The sequence below is a fragment of the Rattus norvegicus genome, chromosome X (genome assembly GCF_036323735.1).
Source record: "Rattus norvegicus strain BN/NHsdMcwi chromosome X, GRCr8, whole genome shotgun sequence".
NCBI lineage: Eukaryota > Metazoa > Chordata > Mammalia > Rodentia > Muridae > Rattus > Rattus norvegicus.
Window position 1 is genome coordinate 155,524,118 of NC_086039.1, and position 27,149 is coordinate 155,551,266.

At 39.1% G+C, this 27,149-nt stretch overlaps 1 protein-coding gene and 1 non-coding gene across 3 annotated transcripts in view; one reads left to right on the forward strand and one right to left on the reverse strand.

The window, feature by feature from the left end:
• The window catches only part of Gabra3 (gamma-aminobutyric acid type A receptor subunit alpha 3), a 241,892-nt gene extending 222,139 nt beyond the window's left edge, over positions 1–19,753 (reverse strand). The window contains exon 1 of one of the 2 annotated variants that reach the window (XM_017601916.3): positions 18,926–19,159. The gene's annotated coding sequence lies outside the window, so the exon portion shown is untranslated. Of the gene's footprint in view, positions 1–18,925; positions 19,160–19,559 lie in introns of those variants that run through there. The other variant, NM_017069.3, reaches the window with a different exon arrangement.
• A 7,141-nt stretch (positions 19,754–26,894) lies between these two features.
• LOC120099470 (small nucleolar RNA SNORA48) lies at positions 26,895–27,037 on the forward strand. Its single transcript, XR_005498643.1, has one exon. It is a non-coding gene; the product is annotated as a small nucleolar RNA SNORA48 (small nucleolar RNA).
• The last annotated feature ends 112 nt before the right edge of the window (positions 27,038–27,149 follow it).

Sequence of the window (27,149 nt, forward strand, 5' to 3'; positions counted from 1 at the left end):
AAAGAAACCATTAGCCCTCCATACAAATAATAGATGGGTAGAGAAAGAAATTAGGGAAACAGCACTTTTCACAATAGCCACAAATAATATAAAATATCGTGGTGTGACTGTAACCAAGCAAGAGAAAGACCTGTATGACAAGAACTTCAAGTCCATGTAGAAAGAAACTGAAGACCTCAGAAGATGGAAAGCTCTCCCATGAACATGGATAAGTAGGATTAGCATAGTGAAAATGGCCATATTACCAAAAGCAATATACAGATTTAATACAATCCCCATCAAATTCTGACACAATTCTTCACAGACCTTGAAAGAGCAACTCTCAACTTCATATGGAAAAACAAAAAAAAACCTAGGATATACAAAACAATCCTGAAAAATAAAAGAACTTCTGAAGGAATCACCATCCCTGACCTCAAGCTGTGCTAGAAAGTAATAGTAATAAAAACAAAACAAATGAATAAAAGGAACAAACAAAAACCTGCATGGTATTGGTATAGAAAGACACATTGATAAATGGAATCGAATCAAAGACCCAGAAATAAACCCACACACATATGTACACTTGATTTTTGACAAAGAAGCCAAAACCATACCATGGAGGGAAAAAGCATCTTCAACAAATGGGGGTGGTGTTACTGGATGTCTGCATAAAGAAGAATGAAAATAGATCCTGCACTAACTGAAGTCCAAGTGGATCAATGACCTCAATATAAAACTGGATACACTAAATCTCAAAGAGGAGAATGTGGGAAATACTTGAACACACAGGTACAGGAGACAATTTCCTGAACACAACACCAATGGCTAAGGCTCTAAGATCAACAATTAACAAATGGGAACTCATGAAAGTGCAAAGCTTCTGTGAAGCCAAGGCACTGTCAATAGGACAAGACAGCAGCCTACAGATTGGGAAAAGATCTTCAGTAACCCCATATCCAACAGTGGGCTAGCATACAAAATACATAAAGACCTCAAGAAGCTAGACTCCAGCAAACCAAATAACCCAATTTTTAAAATTAGGTATAGAGTTAAACAGAGAATTCTCAACAGAATCATTTCTTGAATGGCTGAGAAGCACTTAAAGAAATGCCCAAAATCCTTAGTAATCAGGGGGATGAGAATCAAAAAAGCCCTGGTGTAAGGTGGAAATGTCACACCAATCAGTATGGCTAAGATCAAAATCTCAAGTGACAACACATGCTGGGGAAGACATGGAGGAAGGGGAACACATCTCCATTGCTGGTAGGATTATAAACTTGTACAACCACTCTGGAAATCATTCTGGCAGTTTTTCAGAAAATTATAAATTTACAAGTAAATTCTACCTGAAAGCCCAGCAGTTATACAGCTCCTGGGCATGCTCCTTCATACCACATGGGCACGTGCTCCACTATGTTCATAGCAGCCTTATTTATAATAGCCAGAAGCTGGAAAGAACCCAGATGCCCTTCAACAGAGGAATGGATACAGAAAATGTGGTACATCTACACAATGGAATATTACTCAGCTATCAAAAACAATGCCTTTATGAAATTCATAGGCAAGTGGATGGAACTGGAGAATATCATCCTGAGTGAGGTAACCCAGAACCAAAAGGGCATAGATACTATGTATTCACTGATCTGTAGATATTAACCATAAAGTACAAAATACCCATGATACACCCCACAGGCCCAAAGAAGTTAAACGAGAAGGAAGGCCCAAGTAAGGAAGATGCTTGAATCACTCTTAGAAGTAGAAACAAAATAGTCATAAGAGGCAGAGGGAGGGAAGGAAGTGAGGGGGAGAAGGAAGGGGAGAGGAATTGGGGGCAAAATCAGGTATGCAGAGAGACAGGAGAGCTACCCAAGGTCCAGGATAATAAATGGAAACCTGCAGGTGCCAGGGGTGGGAGCTTGGGGAAAATCTTAAGGAAATCTCAGAGACCTAAGATGCAGGAGGCTTCCAGGAGTCAATGTGGGTGAACTTAGCCAAGATGCATAGCAGTGGGGACATGGAACCTGAAGAGGGTACCTCCTGCAGCCAGGTAGGACTCCCCCAGTAGAGGGATAAAGACACCAACCCATCCACAAAACTTTCAATGCAAAATGTATCCAGCCTACAAGATGTATACCAACAAAGGTAGAACAGAGACTGAGAGAATAACCAACCAATGACTGGCCCAACTTGAGACCCATCCCATGGGCCTGGGTTATTAATAACCCAATCCCTGGTGTTATTAATGATACTCTGTTTTGCTTGCAGATAGGAGCCTAGCATAGCTGTCCTCTGAGAGGTTCTTACCCAACAGTTGACTGAAACAGATGCAGATGCCCACAACCAAACAGTAGATGGAGGTCAAAGACACTTATGGAAGGGTTGGGGGAAGGAATGAAGTCCCTGAAGGGGATGGGCACCCCACAGAAGGGACAACAGAGTCAAATAACCTGGACCCCAGGTTATTTCAGAGACTGAGCAACCAACCAGTGAACATACACTGGCTTAAACAAGGCCCATGGCAATATGTAGCAAACATGCAGCTCAGTCTCCATGTGCCCACCCCAACCCCAACAACTGGAGTGGAAGCTATCCATAAAGCTGTAGCCCGACTGTGGTATCTGTTCCCCAACATGACTGCCTTGTATGGTCTCAATGAGAGAAGATATATCTAATCTGGCAGAGACTTGATGTATCAGGGTGGGGGATGACCTCTAAACACCTCACAGTGTTACACAGGAACCCGTAATTGCTACAAGACAGAAATGAAACCAAGCCTGCCTTCTTGCCAGGGCACTACACTGACCTTAGGCTCTGAGTAGCCTACAGCCAGGCAGGCTTTAGCAGGTTAAGAGCATAGATTACAGCCTGGTATGGCATGGGTTTCACTGGTCCTGTACTTTGGGTGCCCCCTAGTGTTGCACTATATGCAGTAGTTGTGGTCTTAAAAACAACACAACAAACAACATGCCCAGAAATTCTGGACAGATTTATTGTTGAGAGATGTTCTCAGACAATGCTAGAATTAAAAGATTGTTATAAGCATCTAATTCTTCACCACACAGGCCTTAATGTAGGACAACAAAGATGAAGGGAAATCAGGAAAACATGACATCACTAAATGGATAAAGTGCCAGGGAATGACTTAAAGAGAACCCAAAGAGTCAAAAAATCTTGAACCAAAAGAACAAAGCTAAAGCACCACACTATCTGATTCAAGTTGTACTGTGGAGCTTTAGCAATATAAACAGTACAATACTCTTAAAACAAAAATATAATCCAATAGAACATAATACATTAGGCAGAAATAAATTCATGCATCTATAGAAAACTGATTTTTTGACAAATATTTGAAGAAGATAAGATGGAGAAAGGTTAGTGGTACTATTACAGCCAAATATTTACATGCAAACGAGTCAAGTTCCCATGTAAGTCAGACTTTGTTACTACAACAAAATACCTGAGGCTGAACACCTCATAAATAAAAGAATATTATTTAGCTCATATTTTTGGGGGCTAGAAGCTCAACACTAAGCAGCCCACTTATTAATTAACCCCTAGTGAAATCCTTCTATAGGTTGGAGTGCATGCAGAGGAAGCCAAATACTGAGACCAGAAGAAAGAGAGAATCAGATGTCAACCTTATTCTTTTTATGATTTGCTCTCACAGGAACTAATTTGGCTCCTGTGAGAAACATGTTAGTAATTTACCTTTGAGGGAAGCAAACACAATTTCCTCAATCACCTTCTACTAGTCTCTGCCTCTGCCTCTGCCTCTGCCTCTGCCTCTGCCTCTGCCTCTGCCTCTGCCTCTGCCTCTGCCTCTGCCTCTGCCTCTGCCTCTGCCTCTGCCTCTGCCTCTGCCTCTGCCTCTGCCTCTGCCTCTGCCTCTGCCCCTCTGCCCCTCTGCCCCTCTGCCCCTCTGCCCCTCTGCCCCTCTGCCCCTCTGCCCCTCTGCCCCTCTGCCTCTCTGCGCCTCTGCCCCTCTGCCCCTCTGCCCCTCTGCCCCTCTGCCTCTCTGCCCCTCTGCCCCTCTGCCCCTCTGCCCCTCTGCCCCTCTGCCCCTCTGCCCCTCTGCCCCTCTGCCCTCTGCCCCTCTGCCCCTCTGCCTCTCTGCCCCTCTGCCCCTCTGCCCCTCTGTCTCTGCCTCTCTGCCTCTCTGCCTCTCTGCCTCTCTGCCTCTCTGCCTCTCTGCCTCTCTGCCTCTCTGCCTCTCTGCCTCTCTGCCTCTCTGCCTCTCTGCCTCTCTGCCTCTCTGCCTCTCTGCCTCTGCCTCTGCTTCTGCGCCTCTGCCTCTGCCTCTGCCTCTCTGCCTCTGCCTCTGCCTCTCTGCCTCTGCCTCTGCCTCTGCCTCTCTGCCTCTCTGCCTCTCTGCCTCTCTGCCCCTCTGCCCCTCTGCCCCTCTGCCCCTCTGCCTCTCTGCCCCTCTGCCTCTCTGCCCCTCTGCCCCTCTGCCCCTCTGCCCCTCTGCCCCTCTGCCTCTCTGCCTCTCTGCCCCTCTGCCCCTCTGCCCCTCTGCCCCTCTGCCCCTCTGCCTCTCTGCCCCTCTGCCCCTCTGCCTCTCTGCCCCTCTGCCCCTCTGCCCCTCTGCCTCTCTGCCCCTCTGCCCCTCTGCCCCTCTGCCCCTCTGCCCCTCTGTCTCTGCCTCTCTGCCTCTCTGCCTCTGCCTCTGCTTCTGCGCCTCTGCCTCTGCCTCTGCCTCTGCCTCTGCCTCTGCCTCTGCCTCTGCCTCTGCCTCTGCCTCTGCCTCTGCCTCTGCCTCTACCTCTCTGCCTCTGCCTCTGCCTCTGCCTCTCTGCCTCTCTGCCTCTCTGCCTCTCTGCCCCTCTGCCCCTCTGCCTCTCTGCCCCTCTGCCCCTCTGCCTCTCTGCCCCTGTGCCCCTCTGCCCCTCTGCCTCTCTGCCTCTCTGCCTCTCTGCCCCTCTGCCCCTCTGCCCCTCTGCCCCTCTGCCTCTCTGCCTCTCTGCCCCTCTACCCCTCTGCCCCTCTGCCCCTCTGCCTCTCTGCCCCTCTGCCCCTCTGCCCCTCTGTCTCTGCCTCTCTGCCTCTCTGCCTCTCTGCCTCTCTGCCTCTCTGCCTCTCTGCCTCTCTGCCTCTGCCTCTGCTTCTGCGCCTCTGCCTCTGCCTCTGCCTCTGCCTCTGCCTCTCTGCCCCTCTGCCCCTCTGCCCCTCTGCCCCTCTGTCTCTGCCTCTCTGCCTCTCTGCCTCTCTGCCTCTCTGCCTCTGCCTCTCTGTCTCTCTGCCTCTGCCTCTGCCTCTGCCTCTGCCTCTGCCTCTGCCTCTGCCTCTGCCTCTGCCTCTCTGCCTCTCTGCCTCTCTGCCTCTGCCTCTCTGCCTCTCTGCCTCTGCCTCTCTGCCTCTCTGCCTCTGCCTCTGCCTCTGCCTCTCTGCCTCTCTGCCTCTCTGCCTCTCTGCCTCTCTGCCTCTGCTTCTGCCACTGCCTCTGCCTCTGCCTCTGCATCTGCCTCTGCCTCTGCCTCCTCTGCCCCTACCATTGAGATCCAATGAATAAGAAGTCAAATCAGAAAGTCTGTTCCTTAATATAATGTTGTGCTTCCCAGACCTGGGGCGTGCAATATAAGGGGTGCCTCACAGATTTCTGAGGTGCTTTTTCACTGTATTCATGAAAAAAATTGGCTTTTTAACCATAGTAATGTCTTTAGCAAGTAGCTTCTGGGCCATGCACACTGTCTCCTAATGCACTTCTTGCTCAAGCCACAATTCTCTTAAGTCTTCATGCTCTGCTTCCTTTAGCTCTAAAACCATGCTGAATGCTGTCTAAAGCACCCACAAAATCTTTTGTATAGTTTTTAAACATTTCTTTTTCCGGGTATAATAATCATCACTTTGAAATTCAATCCTCTATAAAACTCTAAAATAGGGCTATAGCTCACTAAAGTTCTTTGCAATGGTTTACAAAAGTAGCCTTTACCCCAATTCTAATAGGATCCCCATTTGCATCAGAGTAGATTCGCTGGACTCTCCATCCTGTGAGACATCATGAAAATTGAGTATAACATTGTTTCCAGCATTCTATACATTTTCTAAACAGCTCCTTTGAACAACTTCAACCACTGCTCATTACCCAATTCTAAAGGAGCTTCCATGTTTTCAGATAGTTACAGCAATTACTTGATTCTCAGTGCCAATTCTCTGTGTTAAGTCTATATTTGTATTTCTGTAACAAAATATCAATTCTGAAACTTCAGAAGAAAACCTTAAATTAGATCAATCTTGGAAACTGAAAGTCTGAGCTTAGGGAGCTCAATTAAATAGCCACAGGTAAGGGCTTCATATTGATGGCATCACCATTGGAAGGTAGAGAGGTAGAAGAGAATACATGGAGGAACAAGAGGTAGCTGGGCTTTCTCTTTTATAACACTGCGCTCTCATGTAACTAGCCAGTGTCCCCATTAAAAAGGCCATAATCGTCTCTGTTTTCAATGATGTAAGTGCTTTCAGATAAGTCACACTTCCTAGATGTTCCACTACCTCCAAAGGATGCCACAGCACGTACTAAGCAAGCACCCAGTACATCTAAAATCCAGGGATCTTGAGCTCTCACCATGTACAAAATAAACTCCAAGTGCATTCAGGGTGAAGAGGTAAGCTCCACAGTACAAAGCCAGTACAGAAAACACAGTGAAAAGCTGCCGTAGAGTTAGTTTGTGCAATAACATTTAACATAACCTCAAAAGCGTGGGCAACTAAGGTGAGAATAGATAAAATGAGATTCCCTCAAAACAAAAGTCATACAAAAAATTCATTCGGTGAAGAAATAGTGTACGAAATGTGGCAGGGGGAGTAAGTTGTAAAAGTACTAAGGGCTTAATATGCAAAATATATGAGAAACTCAATTAACTCAGTTGCAAAAAACACCACGAACTTGAAAAGGCATCTCTAAATAATGGTCAACACATATATAGATAAATGATTGATATCACTAACCTTCAGAGAGATTCAACTGAAAACCATGGAAAGATTGTATCTCACTCAGTCCTGCTATAGTGACAAGTGCTGATATATTGTCAGTGGGAATGTAAACCAGTATAACTACAGAAAACACTATAGAGGTTCCTTAAAGGCTGAAAAATAGAATTGCCACATGATCCACCTAGACCTCTGCTAGATACATACATAAAATACTGTAACATTTCAATGCAGTAGAATATTATTCTTTAATAAAGAGAAATAAATGAGCTGCCAATCCATTAAAAGACCCTGAAGGACCTTAAACCCATATTTACAAGTGAAACTAAAAATAAAAAATTACAAAGTAAATGAAACTAGCGTGTCAAACTTATCCTATGTCCACAGTAGCTGCATTCACACTAAACAAAAAATGGAATGAGCCTAAGTGTTCATAAACAGATGAACAGATAATCTATCTAAAACCTAAATCAAAGAAATAAAATCTAATTATAAAGAATTCTACAACAAAATGAACAAAGTCATTTTGAAATAGAGGCAAAGACTTTTTATAGTGAGGATAACCAGAGTTCATTGTAAAGAGAAGGGGAGTATACTCTACAGGACTGAGAATAAACAACAGCCAAGAGGAACATCATGTAAGGCACAAATGTCTTAAAGCCAAAAGGTAACCATCATAATACAAGACACACTAAGAAATGAAATTACAAACCAAAGAAGAAAAAATAATCTTAAATTATGCATCTTTTAAAGGGTTTGTCACATGAGCAATCGTGTATGTATGTACATTTATATATAAATATAATATTAATTAATATATAATATATAAATATATTATTTTATATTATATTAATAATATATTATTTTATATTATATTGATAATATAAAATAATATTAAAATATTATGTATACAGTAATAATGTAAATATTCCAAACATTAATGTGCCAATAAATGGACATTTCTTCAAAGAAAGTATTCATATGGCTGAGAAATACAAGAAAGGATATTCAATAACTAGTCATAAGGAAGCAAGGAACGACATGAGCTACAACAACACATCCTCTAGAAAGACTTAACAAACGAAGATGTAAGGTTAATAGACAACAGACAAATGCTTTCTAATATACTAATAAAATAACAACACTAATTGCAATACAAGAAGGAGGAGGAGTTGGAGGAGGAAGACTACAAGGACATTGAGATGGCTCAGTGGCACATGGCCTACAGAACCACATTGTGTAAGAGAACAAGTTCCTTCCAAGTTGCCCTATGACCTCCACATGTAGGCACTGTAGCATGTGTGCCCCCCACACTCATAAATACACACACACACACATATGTATATATATATACACGTATATATATACATATATATGTACAGAGACGGTAAAAACAATATTTTTCATGTATATGCTTGCAACTTTTTTGCAACGGTGGTATAGTAGATAAGACATAAAATGAAGAAACTTTTTCCAGTTTCTCTTCTTCTCCCTCATACTCTGTTATGACATTAAGGAGAAACAATTACAACATTGTTACAAGTATGTTATCATAGATAACATAGAATTCTTTGTCACTTTTTATTTTTGAAATTGTAATTTAATTACAATGTTTCCCCTTCATTGTTTCTCCCCCTAAACCTTTCCATATTGCTCCACCCACTGTCCTTCAGAATCACGGCATATTTTTTTCACTAATTATTATTAAACACATATATTTTTAAGTTCTTAAGGTACATGGGTAGATCCTGTCTTTATAAAAGGGACAAAAGAACTAAATACACACATTACCAAAACTCTTAACAATGACAAAAATACGTTGAGTGCAATGTCAATTAGGGGCTTGCAAAGCAAAACACTGAAATGATACTAAAGATCTATAAGAATGACTGCAGTCCAAGATGCTGCAATATCAAATGCTAGCAAAAAATAGAGCAACAGCTGCTGCTGCCGGGAATGCCAAAGTAGCTAGCCACCTTGTAAAACTGTCAATCTTAGAAATAAAGAAATTTGATTAGTGGGTTGAAGGAAAAAAAAAGACTGTCAATCTTTCCATGTAATCTCACAGTTGAACTCTTTCAATTCACCCACTGAGTTCAAAATCCTAAATATAAATGTTAGTGACGGCTTTATTCTTAACTGTCAAAACATGGAAACAACCAAAATATCCTTCTCTAGGTGAACAGTGTTTTAAATACTGTAACATTCCAATGCAGTAGAGTATCACTCTTTAATAAAGACAAATAAATGAGCTACCAAGCCATTAAAAGAAACTGAGGAACCTTAAATCCATACTGACAAGTGAAAATAAAAATTGAAAAAGGCAAAAGTATACAGTGAATAAAATGACAAATGTCTCATGTCATATTTTCTGTTACATGCAGAATAAAATTCAACAACATGAGAGTAAAATGGGTTGTCCAGCTACATGAGGGAAGAAGACAAGAGAAGGTAAAATGTCAAAATGAAACTCATTTTATATAAAATATACTGATAAAAACAAAAAGTCCTGAAAAAACTAATAACATTACACTAACCGAGTATATTATATGTATGTATTTAGGAATATAAATGTATGTATGTGTATGTAAGTAACAGAATTCATGAAAAAGACCATGCATTTGAAAGAGAGCATAAAAGGAATGTATAAGAGGCATTGGAGGCAAAAGGGGAAAATGTAATTATATCATAATCTTTAAAAAACAGATAAAAACAAAAGATCAATGATGAGTATAGGTTTGGATTGCTGAGAGCAATGACTAGGTCAGTCACAGGGAATTGTAAAGCTATTCAGTAAAATAATACAGTGGTGACTATATGGCATTATACATGCTAAAACTCACATTTAACTGCAGGAAATAGACTCACCCCAATGCCCACCATGAATTTTGGTTAGTAAGAATGTATCAGTCCATCAGCTGTAATAAATGTAGCACATGCAGTTCCAGGACAGCAAGGGTTACACAGAGACCCTGTCTAAAAAGGAATTTAAAATGCTAACATGTTTGATTTTCAAATACAAAGATAAACTTCTCAGCCATGACTTCATAACAAATTTGAACAAAGTGAGAAATAGAAGTTAAATAATTAATATCAAATTCTCTGTAGACAAGCCATACTCAGCTAAGTGCAACAATAGTAGAGGGTTCTCCTCTGCAAAGTTAAAGGTATGAGTCTTTTATATACTCAAGTAAACACATTGGGACTCAGTGATCGTATGGTTATAATAAGTAGAAAAGCTGAGGTGATCAGAATTATTTAAAAGCTTCAAAGTTTAAATGATATTTTAGTAATATTTGAACTTTATAACTAGGACAAAAAGAGACAGACCACAGAAATGGAGAGTAGATAAATTCCCCCAAAGAACATACTATATATAACAATTTAGATATATTACGCAACAGTGGGAAAGAATGAATTATTCAATATTTGCTGCTGTGAAACAACTGAAGGGAAAACAATTTAGAAAATTACCTCACGCCATACTGCAACATAAATTTCTGAGGGATTAAGCAGAAGCAATGAAAACTAAACAAAATCTATTCAACACTTATTAAATTTTCAATGAAGAGCTGCAACATAATTCATGAGAAGAAATTACAAATCAAGCGATGGATATAATCATGTACAAATTAAGATTGCTGTATGTAAAAGTTCTTTTAAAATGAAAACAGGCAAAAATATTTTCATAGTGGTGAAAATGGCCTAATGTCTACTAAATACAATAAAATAAATAAAAATCATTTAAATTCTCAACAGGAACAACATACACAAAAAGGAAACAAAGAAATATAAGAGGTATTCACATACACTATTTTAAGAATAATCATTAAAGCAACTATTTTGCCTGTCAGGTTAGCAAAAATATATATGGTGCAGCTGCATGAGCAGACACTGCCCATCTTATACAGCACATCAAGTGATTTTAAAAGTTAGCACCCATAGGCCCACCAATGCCTCTTCACTCATTTCAATAATTCATTTTAAAAATTATTATATAAAATTAGTAGATATTAAAGGATATAATAATGAGCAATATAGAGGGAAATCCTCTCCATACTTTCTAAGGTAAAGGTCTACTATGGAATCTAGTTGGGTGTTGATGCAAATCAAAGAAAAGAGAAGAACAGGGTACAGATTGCAGGAGATTACTTTGCAGTTTGTTTGGTTTTTTCTTTTGTTTTGTTTTGTTTTCCCTAAGATTATTATAGAGGACTTCAGTGCAGTAGCATTTGAGTGGAGCCCTTAAAGAGGTAAAGTTCAAAGAACAATGATGTATAATATGCATAAGATAAATGCAGAGCTACTCACAATTGAAAACAATTTCAACAGTCAATATTGGGCTGTCAGATAATGATGCCATAAAATTATGCAGCTGTTAAAAATTCTTGAAAGCTGCTTAATGAAGTGAAAAGTCTCAGAATGTAGTATTAATGAAAAATAGTTATGACACACACAAACACACACATATGCTCATGCGCGCACACACACAACACTAATGGTCTTGTAAACACAGAAACACATCTGGAAGGAAGCATTGCAAGTTCTTTCAGGAGTTTTATCTTAGACACAATTTCTTTTTTTTTTTTTAATTTTTAAATTTTATTTTAATATAATCTTTTTTTTTTTATTAACTTGAGTATTTCTTATATACATTTCGAGTGTTATTCCCTTTCCCGGTTTCCGGGCAAACATCCCCCTCCCCCCTCCCCTTCCTTATGGGTGTTCCCCTCCCAACCCTCCCCCCATTGCCGCCCTCCCCCCATAGACTAGTTCACTGTGGGTTCAGTCTTAGCAGGACCCAGGGCTTCCCCTTCCACTGGTGCTCTTACTAGGATATTCATTGCTACCTATGGGGTCAGAGTCCAGGGTCAGTCCATGTATAGTCTTTAGGTAGTGGCTTAGTCCCTGGAAGCTCTGGTTGCTTGGCATTGTTGTACATATGGGGTCTCGAGCCCCTTCAAGCTCTTCCAGTTCTTTCTCTGATTCCTTCAATAGGGGACCTATTCTCAGTTCAGTGGTTTGCTGCTGGCATTCGCCTCTATATTTGCTGTATTCTGGCTGTGTCTCTCAGGAGCGATCTACATCCGGCTCCTGTCGGTCTGCACTTCTTTGCTTCATCCATCTTGTCTAATTGGGTGGCTGTATATGTATGGGCCACATGTGGGGCAGGCTCTGAATGGGTGTTCCTTCAGTCTCTGTTTTAATCTTTGCCTCTCCCTTCCTTGCCAAGGGTATTCTTTTTCCTCATTTAAAGAAGGAGTGAAGCATTCACATTTTGATCATCCGTCTTGAGTTTCGTTTGTTCTAGGGATCTAGGGTAATTCAAGCATTTGGGCTAATAGCCACTTATCAATGAGTGCATACCATGTATGTCTTTCTGTGATTGGGTTAGCTCACTCAGGATGATATTTTCCAGTTCCAACCATTTGCCTACGAATTTCATAAACTCGTTGTTTTTGATAGCTGAGTAATATTCCATTGTGTAGATGTACCACATTTTCTGTATCCATTCCTCTGTTGAAGGGCATCTGGGTTCTTTCCAGCTTCTGGCTATTATAAATAAGGCTGCGATGAACATAGTGGAGCACGTGTCTCTTTTATATGTTGAGGCATCTTTTGGGTATATGCCCAAGAGAGGTATAGCTGGATCATCAGGCAGTTCAATGTCCAATTTTCTGAGGAACCTCCAGACTGATTTCCAGAATGGTTGTACCAGTCTGCAATCCCACCAACAATGGAGGAGTGTTCCTCTTTCTCCACATCCTCGCCAGCATCTGCTGTCACCTGAGTTTTTGATCTTAGCCATTCTCACTGGTGTGAGGTGAAATCTCAGGGGTGTTTTGATTTGCATTTCCCTTATGACTAAAGATGTTGAACATTTCTTTAGGTGTTTCTCAGCCATTCGGCATTCCTCAGCTGTGAATTCTTTGTTTAGCTCTGAACCCCATTTTTTAATAGGGTTATTTGTTTCCCTGCGGTCTAACTTCTTGAGTTCTTTGTATATTTTGGAAATAAGGCCTCTATCTGTTGTAGGATTGGTAAAGATCTTTTCCCAATCTGTTGGTTGCCGTTTTGTCCTAACCACATAGACACAATTTCTAATTTTTCTATAATGAGGTTATTTGGTTTTTATATCATGAAAAAATAAAGGTATATATTGCAGTCTTGAAGTAGACTGAAAGTAGACTTTTAAAATTAAAGTTCTGGGAAATACTGCATAAGGGAATAAGTTCAGGATTAGCCATCACCCATTCGACAATCATGCTAATCTACTAGCCATATGACCTATGTGGACAACATTAGGAAAATGGTTTTCTGGACACACAGGACAGTTGTACATAGGGAGTCATAGCTGACAGGCAGTCAGCTTTCTCTAATGTCAGTACCCAGGTAGAGCAACCACATATCTGGGCAGGCTTCAGTCCCAAGTAGTAGGCCAACCCAAACCAAACTTTTTGGTGAGAATGAAAAAAAAATAAACTCAAACTTGAAAGGATAGAGAGATGAGAGTAGAGAGGTTTGATATAGGAAAAATTGGGATGGATATGGTCAAAATGTGTTATATTAAAGCCTCAAATAATCAACAAAAGTACATTTTTAAAGTTATTCTGAAAGTGAAGAACCTGATAGAGAAGATATTCAAAAATGTATACCATAGGGCCTGCAAGACTGAGGCTATACAGAGCAAAGGAAAGGTACAAAAAAGACTAACTGGTCTTTCAAGGTGTAAATGGCTGTTATAGGAGAGGAATGGAAATCCATGGAGCAATGCCAATAGGTTAGATGTTAAAATGTGTTTCAGACCAAAATGAAGAATAACTTGAAGACAATAACATCTGCATAACAACATCAGGTACTGATTAACTCATCAGATAGTAGTAAACAGCCTGTCCTAGAAACATTCACACTGAAAGCAGGTGAACATATACACTGAGTGATGACTGTTATGGTCACTTGCATAATTCTGTCTGCAAGCACCTCCCTTCCCTTCACAAGAATCTATATAATACTCATTTCTTTCAAGAAAGCATTTCCAAACTGAAAATCAACCCTCTAAATACGCAGCCTGGTGATTTTTATTCTTCCTTCTATGGATACTGGGGAGACATACTGTGTATAGATATCAATACCTTTTAAATCATGTTTCAAGTATAAAAAAATGTTTTTCTATTACTACACAGCATTTACCCCTAGGAAGAGCATGCCTGAACCATTGCATTTCAGCATACAAGATAACCACCTCTTCTGCTTCACAGTGACCTGTGCCATTTTACTCAGTGTCTTTCACAGCTTTCAAAATGCCCATAATGGAAATAGCACCTAATAGCAGCTTTACTCCAGATCTTAAGAGAAAGTTCCTTTAGCTCTCAGGACAGTCACAATTTCAAACATCTGGAGAATACAACAACAAAGAGTCCTCCCCTATGGTGTCTTGCAAAGCCTCAAAGCACTCTGTCAAAATGTTCATTGTTAGTTCAGTAAGTGGCTAAACTTGAAACATATGCACAAGTGGTTAGAACATATTATTCTATAAAGCACTATAGAACCTCATAGCTAGGTCTAGTCCAACCTCCACCCCCCATCCCACAACTATCAAAATTGAGGCTCACACAAGTCATAAAAAACTAAGTCAGTGTCCAATTCAAGAATAAATTATAAAATTAAGCTATCACAATCCATATAGGGAGAGTTTTTTTTTTTTAGTATATGATTATTCGCAAAAAAAAATGTTTTCTTTGTCAGGTGCCTTTTACTATAAATTGTTGACCGTACAAAGTCTGGGATCTGAAAAGGGTCCTGGTGCAATGAGAGTATAAGTTAAGTTAATTCATATCATCTGATTTTAAAGTAAGATTACACTCCTGTGGACCTAAGCCTGGAGGGGATCATTCTTTTTCCCTGCTATTGCAGTATTAGCACCTGCAAGATATCTACAAAATGGTTATGTATCATCCAACTTCAATGTTAGTAAGCACTGTGAGCTTCAGGGTGAGAAGGACTCGACACAAAATTGAGTACTGTTTGTTGGTACTCAACTCTCCTGTAAAATGCAATACTGATCACATCTTTCCTCTTAGAACAGTACATTCTCCTCCCCATCTAAACCTCTTTGCTAGCATTTAAATGGGTTTGTCTCCTTCTCTTATAACCTAAATATATTCACCAAAATACCACAGTTGTATCTCTTTTCTTATTTCAAAACTTGAGAGACACTAGTGTCTCCACATGGCTTCTTTGCTGAGCTCCAAGCCCACATTTCAGCTACACTCAGCAGCTCGTCTGAGATTCAGCAATAGCATTACTATCTGTGTGAATTCCAACAAATCAAACCACTCAGCCTGTCCAGATCAGATTGCTCACAATTAGTGAGAGCTATGCTATCTCTTTTGCATATAAATCTTTTTTTCCAAGCTGGCCTTCAATTGCTTATAGTCAAGATCCCCACCTATTTGCCAAACATTTCTTATACATATGTTATTTCATCATATACAAGTGGCCATCCCCAAGCACTATTGTCTAAAGTCTGTCTAATCTTAAATGCACAATTTAAAAATCCACTTCCAGGAGTTGTCTGTGTTCCCTTTGAAGCCCTTTGCATCTCTAATGGCTTTGGATCTTACATTCCTACTACATGCATTGCTTGCATATTTCTTCCCTTCCTATTTTACTGTCATCTCAGACCACAGAGACTAGTCTAACCCATACTGTGTCTCCCATATTTTCTTTGGACTATTTTAAACACATAGTAAGCCTATATCAAATGGAGCCAGCTTAGACTATGTCAATTACCCTACTTAAAAACCCTTTTCTCAGGCCAAATATTTAATCCAAAGATTAAAATTCCTTCAAAAGACCATGTATGTCTCCTCTCAGGTGTCAATATATACTTTCCCTCTTACCCTCTCTTCCTCTCTCCCCTTCTCCATCCTTACCCCCTTCTCGGTCCATAGACAAAACTGCTACACCACTTCTATCCTAATTCCTATGCTTTTCTATGTATCTTCAATATCTCCTCCTTATGGAAATAATGAGTTTGCTATGTCCCCAAGCTTTGCTTAAACCCCAAGTTCTCTACTAGATATTCTCCCCATACTTAGGCTTCACAGTGTTCACCTCTAACTAAAATGGTTGTGTGAATATCTGATCACCAGCCTCTTCCCCATTAATGACAAACCTCAAGCAAGCAGAGAACATGTCTCTTTTGTTCACCTTTATTATCCTCTTCATAGTGCCTAACTACATAACCAAATTCACTGATAGTGAAAATAAATACCTAAATTAAATTTAATGAACACCACGCTAGAACTTTGCTACTTCGACTGTGATCAGTGAAACAGTCTAAGGATCACCAGGCTGTGTATTTAACTATTCCAGCCCCACTCTAAAATCACAGATTAGAATTAGCATTATAGAATTATCCCACTGGACATCACTTTACATTACTGTATATTAAAGTCTGAGAAGCACTGCCCCTGGATGGCTTCTGGAAACCTTTACACCACTGAAACTTTATAAACTTCAGACCAAGACCTTTCAAATGTGAAATTCCCTGAGGGCTATACTGCACCAAATTATTTTGTAAATGGAAAAACTAAGAGTCTTGAAGGGGAAGTCATGTGTCTAAGAGAACTGGCAAATCACCAGAGGCAGGAGTAGAACCCAAGTTCATGAACAGTGCTCTGCCCTGGCATGATTTATTCCTTTTCTTTCTGGTCATACTGGATCCCTTTGGTGACATTCTAACAGTTTTTCTTCTAGCCTCCAAATCACGTATGGTCTTGAAGTCACCACTAATCCAACTATCTCCTTACTAATATTTCTCTTAATCTTGACCTATTCTCCATATCTTTTGTCTAGCTATTATGTTGACCTTTGGCTGTTTTAGAATGACTAGCCCCAAAGGGCCCATGGTGTTTAGAAATACAAAAGAGAACTTTGTTTTCAGCAGTCCAGACAACAGCAGTGAGCTAGTTCTTCCAAAGATCAGACCTTATACTATCAGCATTTCTTGAGAAAGCTCTGGAATGTGAGTCTGAAGCTGACAAACAAATTGGCTATTATGCACATGAATAAAAAGTCTAGTTTCCAGAAGTCAACCCTGATTCTTTAATTTGTATAGTCTCATTAGACCCACTATTTGAGGAAAAGACATGACCACCATCTTCAACTAGGTGAAGAAGAATTATTTAAAATTAGCAAGTTTCTTCCAGACATTTCCAAAGAGCCAATGAACAATAATTTTTTTCTAAAATTTCTGACGTAGTTGTTCAAAAACTATGAAGAACCACATAATGAGTTCTCTATCACTGTGGGGAATTTAAATAGACAGCAGTCAACAAATGGGGTGCTGAGGACAAACTCAAGCACTAGGTACAAATCAGTTTAATGGCTTTCAGGAAGCCTTCTAGTTGGAATGTTCTACAATTCACAAATGTTTAGCCAAGCTCTCAGAAAGTAACAGCAAGACCTATTTCTAAAAGATAGTCTGAAGGTAGACACAAATTGGTTTCAGCTGTGACCATGAAAAAGTAAAAGTTTTTCTAGGCACCCTTTCCAAAACAGAAAGTCAGTTGGCCAAGAGCAGTCTTCTAGGGTCCTTGATAAAGCCTGAGTCCCACATCACTCCCAGTTCCTATTGCTCTACACAAGGTCAATGGTTGCTCCCCAAAGCCATGAGCTGCCATTCCTGCTGCTTCTGCACTTGCCAGCAGGGAGTCACTGGTGATCCAGGGGCCTGTGCTTTCATTTCCCAATGAAAGTGGCTGTGCTCTGTCATTTAACAAGCTTTTAACCTTGCTGTATCTCAGTTTCCTCATCAGTCAACCACAGATAATGACACATTGAACCCTCAGCCCAGATCAAAACACATTAAACACTCAAATGTTAGTGATTGGTACAGTTTGTTCAAAAAATAATTACCAGGTCCATGACAGTGTCACTAACTCCAGAGAGAGGCCTCTATCTAGTAACTAGATCCTGTTTCTTACAAGTTTAGGGATAATACAATAGTTTCAGCTAAGTCCTCTCATAGCTTCAAATCAACCAAAGTGGAGGAAACAACCCTTAATAATCCATACCATTCATAAAGGAAATCTTAGCTCCCCACCCTCTCCTCTCCTACCCAGCAACCTCTCCCACAGCCGCAGGCAGGGGGGCAGCCTACTGGGAAGAAAGATCTTCACAAACCATCAGGTGTTTCCATCCTCCTCCCAAGGACACTTCTGGACCTAAGAAGATGCCCATCTGTAGGGGATATGCAAAATCTGAATTCTTGGTCAAGGCTATCAGCATAGCTCTACCTGGGATTAGGGAGGTGGGCAGGCACTGGGGTCTTCCCTCACTGAAGCAATAAAAGCCTACCAAGTTTGTAGAACTGGGGCTCAACCCCACTGTGAGCCTCTCAAATGAAGGGGGAAGGGCTCCACCTGCTTGAAAGGAAGCAGTTATTTACAACTTTCTACTCACTTGCATCTGGGGACTGCAATAGGGAGAGGGAAGGGGGCTGCACAGTCTCCTCCTTCCTTCTGATTTCCAGCAGCCAGACACAGCTGCAGAGAAAGAGTTAAAGGAGGGAGCTCCAGCCATTACCCCATCCTCGGTGCCTAGGGCTTTCTGAGGGGTCATGACAGTGCTGTCTGCTCTGGCTAGGGGCCACACTGTAGCTTTCTGCAGCAGCTGTCGGGGCCCCCCAAGCAATTTGCAAGGTCAGTGCTGACCTGCTTCCAAAGAGGAACACAACAATCCACTGACAATGAAGCAAATCGCGCATACACCACCACATCGCAACCCCCCTTCTTCAAACCAGGTTTTACCCCAGCGCCTCCCAGCCCAGATGCCGCCTCTGGGCTTCCACCAGCCCCACTGGGGAACCCACGATAGCATCACAGCTGCAGAGCTTGTCTCGCCTCCCGACCAACCCAAGGAGACTCTCCTTAAGGGGGAAAGAGATGCTATCTGGAAAGGAGACCTGAGATTGGGGGGAGGGGGAAGAAGGAACATCTCTGTCTCTTACCGAGTGCCACAGTCACTTCCCCGAAGCAGAGAGGAGAAAAGGATGAATGAACTGAAACAAGTTGGAGGCTAAGCCCTGATAGAGCGTGGCTTCTTTTCTTTCTCTAGATGTCTCTCCTAGTCCCTATCTCAGTCTTTCTCTCTGCTTTGCTAGCTAGCTAGCGCGCGCTCACGCTCTTCCCCTCTTCTCTTCCTCCCTCGCTTCCTCCCTTTCTCTCTCTCTCTCTCTCTCTCTCTCTCTCTCTCTCTCTCTCTCTCTCTCTCTCCTCCCTCCCTCCCTTTCTCTCCCTCTCTCCCTCCCCCTACCTTCGTCCCTACCTCCCTCACCCCCCTCCCTCTTTCCTTCCCTCCCTCCCAACCTTCCTCCCCTCCTCCCCCCCCCCCAACCCCTTCCCTGGCTTTACCACTGCCTAGTGCTGAGCACGCGGCTAAGCTGGGGTTCTGAATACAGAGCTGCAAAGGCTTTAAATCTGTGGTTGTTTTACGAAAGACTAAAGTAGTATTTTATTCTTTGAGGTTTCCAGCAGAGAAATCTAGAGAAGCTCAGAGAGAAGGGGAGGAGCAGGGCAAGCAAAGGGGAGAAAAAAGGAGCAAAAGGCTAAGAGCAAATAGAAGATAAAGGAAGTATGGATTACCAAGCCGCTGTGAGATGCTTACTTCCCTCTTCAGGACCAAAGTGTGAGCTTCCTCCTTTTTTCTCTTTTCTCCCTTCCATCTCTATGGGCGTGCCTTCTAACCCAGGCTCCAAATAAAGGTTTGACAATCTTGTCTGCTCGCGTTCCATCTCCAAGGATAATAATGAGCTCCTAAAAACTGTACATCAAAAAAGTTGTCATTCACACTCCACTAAGAAGAAACAGTTCAGCCATACTGATCCCCACCCCAGTAAAGTAGAAGTGTGGATCCAATTCAAAACTGTCAGCTCAGGCATTCTTCAAGGGAGTCCAGGGCAAGAGCAGGTACATAGTGCTAGAGAAAGTATTCAGGCTCAAGAAAAAAAAATTGACTGATCCAAAATATAAAGCAAAGTAGAAAAAAACAGTCTGAGTAAAGTAACCCAGCAATGTAACAGAGTGGAAAGAGACGGAAAGGAACTTAGGGGTGGAGGATGACTTTGAAAATAATTATTGCCCTGTGTGTGTAAGTCATTTCTTCAGAATCATCAACAACTAATTGAGAGGTGATGACATATATTGTTTTAAAAGACCCTGATGTATCTAGCAATCTAAGACATAAAAACTACTTCCATTCCACTGTTGGGTTTTTGGTTTTTTGGTTTGGTTTGGTTTTGGGGGGAATTTTTTTTTTGGTCTTTTATTTTGTTTTTGTTGTTTTGTTTTTATTTTATTTTTATTTATATATTTCAGAAGCAACATGAATGTGTGAATGAGTGTAAATAATTACTGCTATCAAAAATCACTCTCTCTTTTTATTCAGAATGATTAGGCATTTCTTTTAAATTTTAAGTGTATGGTTGTTTTATCTGCATGTATGATTGTGCCTAGTGCCAAGAGAGACCAGAGAGGGTGGCAGATCCCCTCGAACTAGAATTATAGACGTTTGTGACCTGTTCTGTGTGGCTGAGAATCAAACCTCAGCTCTCTGCAAGAGCAACAAGTACTTAACCATTGAACCATCTCTCTAGCCCTCTAAAAGCTTTTAAAATCAAACCTTCATACTGTAATTTCTGGCCTATTCAGTCAGAGAAACAAAGGACATCTGACTGAAAATCCGTTAATCCTCAATATTGAAACATTAACTGAAACAGTAGGAATTTAAAGAATTTCATAGTGCTCCATTTTTATTTAAACTATAGTGCTATTGTCTTTGTATTAATTCCTAATAATCTCTACCTCTAGCCACCAAAATACATAGAGCACAACTATACATTTTTGTTAAACTATCATCTGTAGATTGATTGTGTGGAGAAGGATAGACACATAGCTCGGAATTGTGGAGCTGAAGGAACATTATACAAAAACAAAATGACTGAAAGAAAAAAATACACACAAGATCATGGTGCATCAGTGATAGGCTTAAGACCAACATCTAGACTGCTGACCCCAGGGTTAGCATGTTTGCCTTCCAAGAAAACACTTATGCAAGTGCCTTCTTATTTTCTATATGTAGACTTGTTTGCATAAATGTCCACCGGATGCAGTGGGTTAGTAACCCAATTTAAGAAAAAACACATAACTTTATGAGGATGAGCTATTAGTTTTCTAGAACTTTCATAGCAAATGGTCATCTTTTCAATAGTATAAAGCAACAGTAATTTATTCTGCCACTATTCTAAAGGCCAGAAGCCTAATTGGGATGTTAATAGACCCACTCTACAGGCTCTTGGGGGGGAATTCCACTTTGCCTCTCCTAGCTTCTGTTGGATCTTGACATTCCTTGTCACACAGAAACATCACTCCAGTCACTACCTGTGCCTTTTGTGTGTGCAAATTTACCACTCTTTCCCTTACATTCACACTAAATCCAAGATGATCTCATCACTAACTTTTCATTTTTGTCCAAGATACTGAACAAACAAACAAATTAGATAATATTTTTGTAAAGATATCTTAATACAAATCATTTAGCTGAAAATAAGCTCAAAACAAATATTCTTCTCTATCCCATAAAATTCTATTAACCTATCTTCATTGTGAAAAATAATAGGCTTCTTTCTCTGTGATACTTTCATAAATGTACACCACCAGTATATTAATGTATTCATCTGTCATTACTCTGTCCGGTCTTTCCATCACTGATGCTATTTTTCATCTCAGATACTCCTTCTATTTTTATGACCTATATTTTTTTAATCCAAATGGCACATATACGTTAAAGCATGAGATACTTGTCATTTTTAGTATACAAACACTAAAACGATGAGCTCACCAAAAAAGAGAAAGAAATTAAACTAATAGAGAGCAAAAAGAAGCAGAAAGTACACTATCTTGCCGACAAACCATGTTATATGTCACAAAGAACATAATAAATATCAAGCAAGTATAAAGAAAGTGAAAGCTGACACATGGAAGAAAGTTTTGCCTGATGGCAGCCCCCAGGCTAAAGCAGTAAATAAAACTCCAGAGAAACTAGAATCACTATTACATCTGCTACATGTTTAGCAATTGAATTGTAAGGGAAAATATAAATAAAAGCTTAATTCATAGCATTTGTCAAATGTACCTACCATGTACAACTCTGTGGATAGGAAGTTAAGAATACAAGTACACAATCCCCCACACAATTTTTCACAGTCTATGGGACTTGAAGAATCAAAAGACAAAAATTCAGTGTGAATAACCTCAATTTGTAAGTAATGCGAGAAAACCAAAATCGATCGATAGATAGATAGATGGATAGATAGATAGATAGATAGATAGATAGATAGATAGATAGATAAACAGACACACAAAAAATGACATAAGCTGGCCAAATCTGGTAAAACTTGTGAAATATATATATATATATATATATATATATATATATATATATATGGGAACAGAGTCCAAAAATGTAAATAAACCTGAAAAGATTAAGCTACTTCACTATGTACTGAAACAAACAAAAATCAATACCCTACACAGAAATAAAAAAGAATAAAGAAATCAAATATACTACGTCATTCACAATGTTGAGGATGAGTTACAGATTTATAAGAAAACAGAATATGAAAATATTATCAATACTCAAGGGAAAATACACTCAACACAGGCTAATTTTTATTAAAACAAATGATTAAATCATCAGGAAGGCTTTTAAATGATTGGTCATTACCACATTAATAAAATAAGGAAAATGTACTTGCAATAAATGAGCAACTAGGAAATTGTAACAAGATAAGGAACTTTTAAAAGATGCAAATTTTGTGACTAAAAATGAAAATGTCTTGACTAAATTTCACTGGACAGCACATTTGAAATGGTAGAAGAAAGGATTACCTAGAATATCAACATATTATCCAACCTGAAGTAAGAAAGAACATAGATTTTAGTGTTGATAATACATAAGGCAATAACAAACTTATCATATACATACAATTAAAGTGCCAGAAGAAGTCCAAAAACAAAAGTATTTGAAAAACAATACCTAAAACATTTCTACACATAATGAATCTCATAAATTGAATACATTAAATATGTTCTGGTTATTGTAAATTAATTCCAATTCTAACAAAGTATTCCCTAAGAAGGCAAATAACGGAAGCACATATATTTTCAAAGTCAGCAGTCTGGATGAATTGTAAGCAATATACCCGTTTAGGTGTATATATATGATAGACTTTGGGAAACAAAGACAAAGGGAAAATCTTGAAGCTATCCAACAACAAACAAACAAAAAAGCCATACTTAGGAAGGTTACTAAGGTTAAACAAAGATTTCTCTTAAGGAAGAAGCATTTTTATAATGTTTGGCTAATAATTTGGGAGCTTAGGTCAATAATAGAACATTTATCTCTCACATGCAAAGTCCTGGATTCACCCAATCACTCCAAAATTCACCCAATAAAATGATGACATTTAAAATTTGCAAATAGAGAATTATGTATCCCCCAAAAGAAATATTCTAGGAGAAAACTGATTTTTTTCTGAATAGTCTTAGTAATAATTTCATGAAATAATACCAAAGATATAGGCAACAAGAGCAATAAATATGCAGGTGAGACTTCATCAAATTCAAAGTTTTCTGCCTAGCAAAACAAATAACTCAGCTCTGGTCAAATTTTCCTGATCACTTATGTATAACATTATGTCATTTGTAAATAGATACAGTTTGACTTCTTTTCCTATTTGTATCCACTTAATTTTCTTCTCTTGCTCTATTGTTCAAGCTATTGCTTCAAGTACTATATTGAAAATGAGTGGAGATAATGAACAGCCCTGTTTCATTCTTGGTTTGATTTATTTGACGCTTCCTCCACTTAGGATGAAGTTGGCTATGGGTTTGAGAAAAGTAGCAGAGCAAACATTTTATCCAAAAAAGGTAAGGACAATAAATATGTATTAAAAATACTCAGCATCAATACTCATCATGGAAGACATAAAAACTAAACTGAAATATCTCATTGTACTTGTTATGAAATCAGGGCCTCTGAAAAGCAGTATGTGCTCTTTTTTACAAGTGAGCCATCTCTCCAGCTCTGATACTTCATTTTTATACATTGATCTTGTATACTATACTAATAGAATTACTAGGATATTTGTACATTTGTTTGTATTTCTCTATGAATATATACTATTATGAATTTAATACATAATTATGCATTATTATGAATCTTACACTTGTACTAATGTTTATTCTTATCAAAATGTATTTTAGCCTAAATACTATCTTAAAAATTATTTTACCTACGACATTATTTCAACTTTTATTAGCTGTCAGCAGTGAGATAGTAGAGATGTATATAAATTTTAGAAATAATAAATCATGCTAATTATCATGCATATGTTATCCCAGCTACATATTTTTATTAGATTTAGAACATTTATAGTCTACTCTTTAAGTAATTTATAGACATATATTATTATGCTCAACATGTTGTATCACATAAATTCCACTAATATAATGTATAAATAAGATCCCTAATAATACCTAATTGTACAATTCCCAGCATCCATGACATCTTCGCAGGTGCCTGCACTTGGTAGCTACTTTCACACACACACACACACACACACACACACATACACAGAGAGAGAGAGAGAGAGAGAGAGAGAGAGAGAGAGAGAGAGAGAATAAAATAAAATAAATCATTTCTAAAGTAAAATGTATTTCATTCATTAACAAGTAAAAGTGAATTTCCACAGAGGGATGTTAATTTTGAGAGTAAAGAGGAGTCAATAATTACAGAATATATTTAACAAAAATGTATCTTAACATGGAAAACTATATAAAGTTTCACAGAAAGACAGTTTATAAAATTGAATTCTAAGACTTAGTATTAACAAAGTCTCGATTTTCTCTAAATATAATAAAAATTGAGAGGGTTATCAAACAATATTTTATAGAGCTATTTGCAAAACCATAATGTTAAATAAAATAGTAAAATTTTACATAAATTGACAAGAATTTTATAGACATTTTCTAAAAATGGAAAATTCTTAGAGTATTTGAAGTCATTTTTAAAATGAAAAGCAGGGCTAGAGAGATGGTTCAGAAATATATGCCGGGGCCTGGAGAGATGACTCAGTTGTTAAGAACAGTGAATGTTCTTCCAGAGGTCCTGAGTTCAATCCCAGCAACCACATGGTGGCTCACATCTATCTGCAATGGGATCTGATGTCCTCTTCTGGTGTGTCTGAAGACAGTGACAGTGTTCTCATATATATTAAATAAATCTTTAAAAAAATGAAAAGCAAACTTGAAAGAGTCACTGTCTGATGTCAAGAATTATATGAAAAGGCTCTAATTATGGTAGTGTGTGACTAACTAGATAAATAGTAGATGAATTGTTCACAAAGCAAAACAGAAGCCAGAGAAAGATTTATAGACCTGCAGTTATGTTCTCAAAGCAATCCATTCCATAAGAAATGATGTTGAACTATTTAGATTTCTTTCCATGAAGATGATGATGAATCCTAACCTTCTCCCACCTTATATCCCAAAGCTAATTTTGGATTTATCACAGAGATCAAAACAAAAGGAAGTCACTTCCTCATGTTTACATGTCAGTTGCTTTACCAACTGAGCCTCTACTATGTCAGATTCTTATTATCAGATAATAAGAGTTCTAGGAATCCTCCAGTATCTGGTTCTAACCTCTGGGGTTACAGGTTCATTCACTATGCTCAACTTTTACATGTGATCCTATTCATAGGTATATAACCAAAGAATGGGAACCATCTGTTTACAAAAAGAACTGTACAAGAAGATTCAAAGCAACTTTATGCATGTCAGGTCAGGGACAAAGTGCATAGCAACAAACTGACTAGGGATACCATCAAACCAAATTTTTCCCATGGAGAAAATCTAGACCAAAACAATTTCACTGCCATTTCAATCAACCATTCAAGAAAAGAAATAATTATAATTTAACAAAAACAAAACCTGTTTAAGGAATAAAGCAAGCCACAGCACTCCTCAAATCATTTTATAGGACTACTATACTCTTGAGAATGTTCTGAGTCATGGATGCGAGCGAGAAAATCCACAAAGTTATTTTAAAATCATATCCAACAGTATATAAACAGCTTAATACATCATGACCTGGTTTTCTTTAACACAGAAAGGAAATTCTGGTTTAAAATTTTAAATGTAATTCACAACATTAATATTTTAGAAGAAAACCATATTTTGATTATATAAAGAGGCAGTATTTAAAAGTAAGTATTCATAAAATTTTATTTTTTATCTTTTTCAAAATTAGCAAAATGGAGAAGGAGATACATCTTTAATATGAGGCAATGAATGTACAAAACATATTCTGAGCAATGTTTCTCTCTAATAATAAAGAATCTGACATAGTAGGGACTCAGACAGTAAAGCAACTGACATGTTAACATGAATTTAGTCCCTCTGCTCTCATGTAAAAGCTGAGCACAGTGACTGAATCTATAACCCCAGAGGTTAGAAACCAGATACTGGAGGATCGCTATAATTCATTGGCCAGCCACTCTAGCCAAATTAGTAAACCTTATCTCAAAAAATAAGGTAGAGGATGATGAAGGAAAATACTCAGCATCAACCTCGGAATTCCATATGCAAACCCAGTGACATACATATATCTGTAGGTACTCACACAAGAACTCCTACACACACACACACACACACACACACACACACACACACACACACAAAACCACAAAGAATCCTACAGAAACTCTGTGCTCTCATCACTACTTCGAGCCATTAAATGGAGGCTCTAGTTTACTGCATTGTGGCTAGAATAAAAAAAATAAAACCCTAAGTAAGAAAAACAGATATAAAAGGCAATTATTCACAGGTTATATTATCAAGAATACAAAAAAAAAACTATACCCCAGCAATGGGCAAAGAGACACCTTGTTGTTGGTGTTGTTCTCATATCAGTCAGGGGCAGATCAGATGGCAGTCCTTTGTTCATCCTACCTTGATGCCTGGCTGGGTGGCCAAAGCTGTTCTATGCCTAGGACATATCAAAACTAAACCAAAGCAAATCAAATGCAGACAGCAGAGGAGGAAGACAGATAGAGACCTATGGAGTGACGTGCCACCCACAGACCTGCCCTCCTGTGCATGGCACAGGTGAGC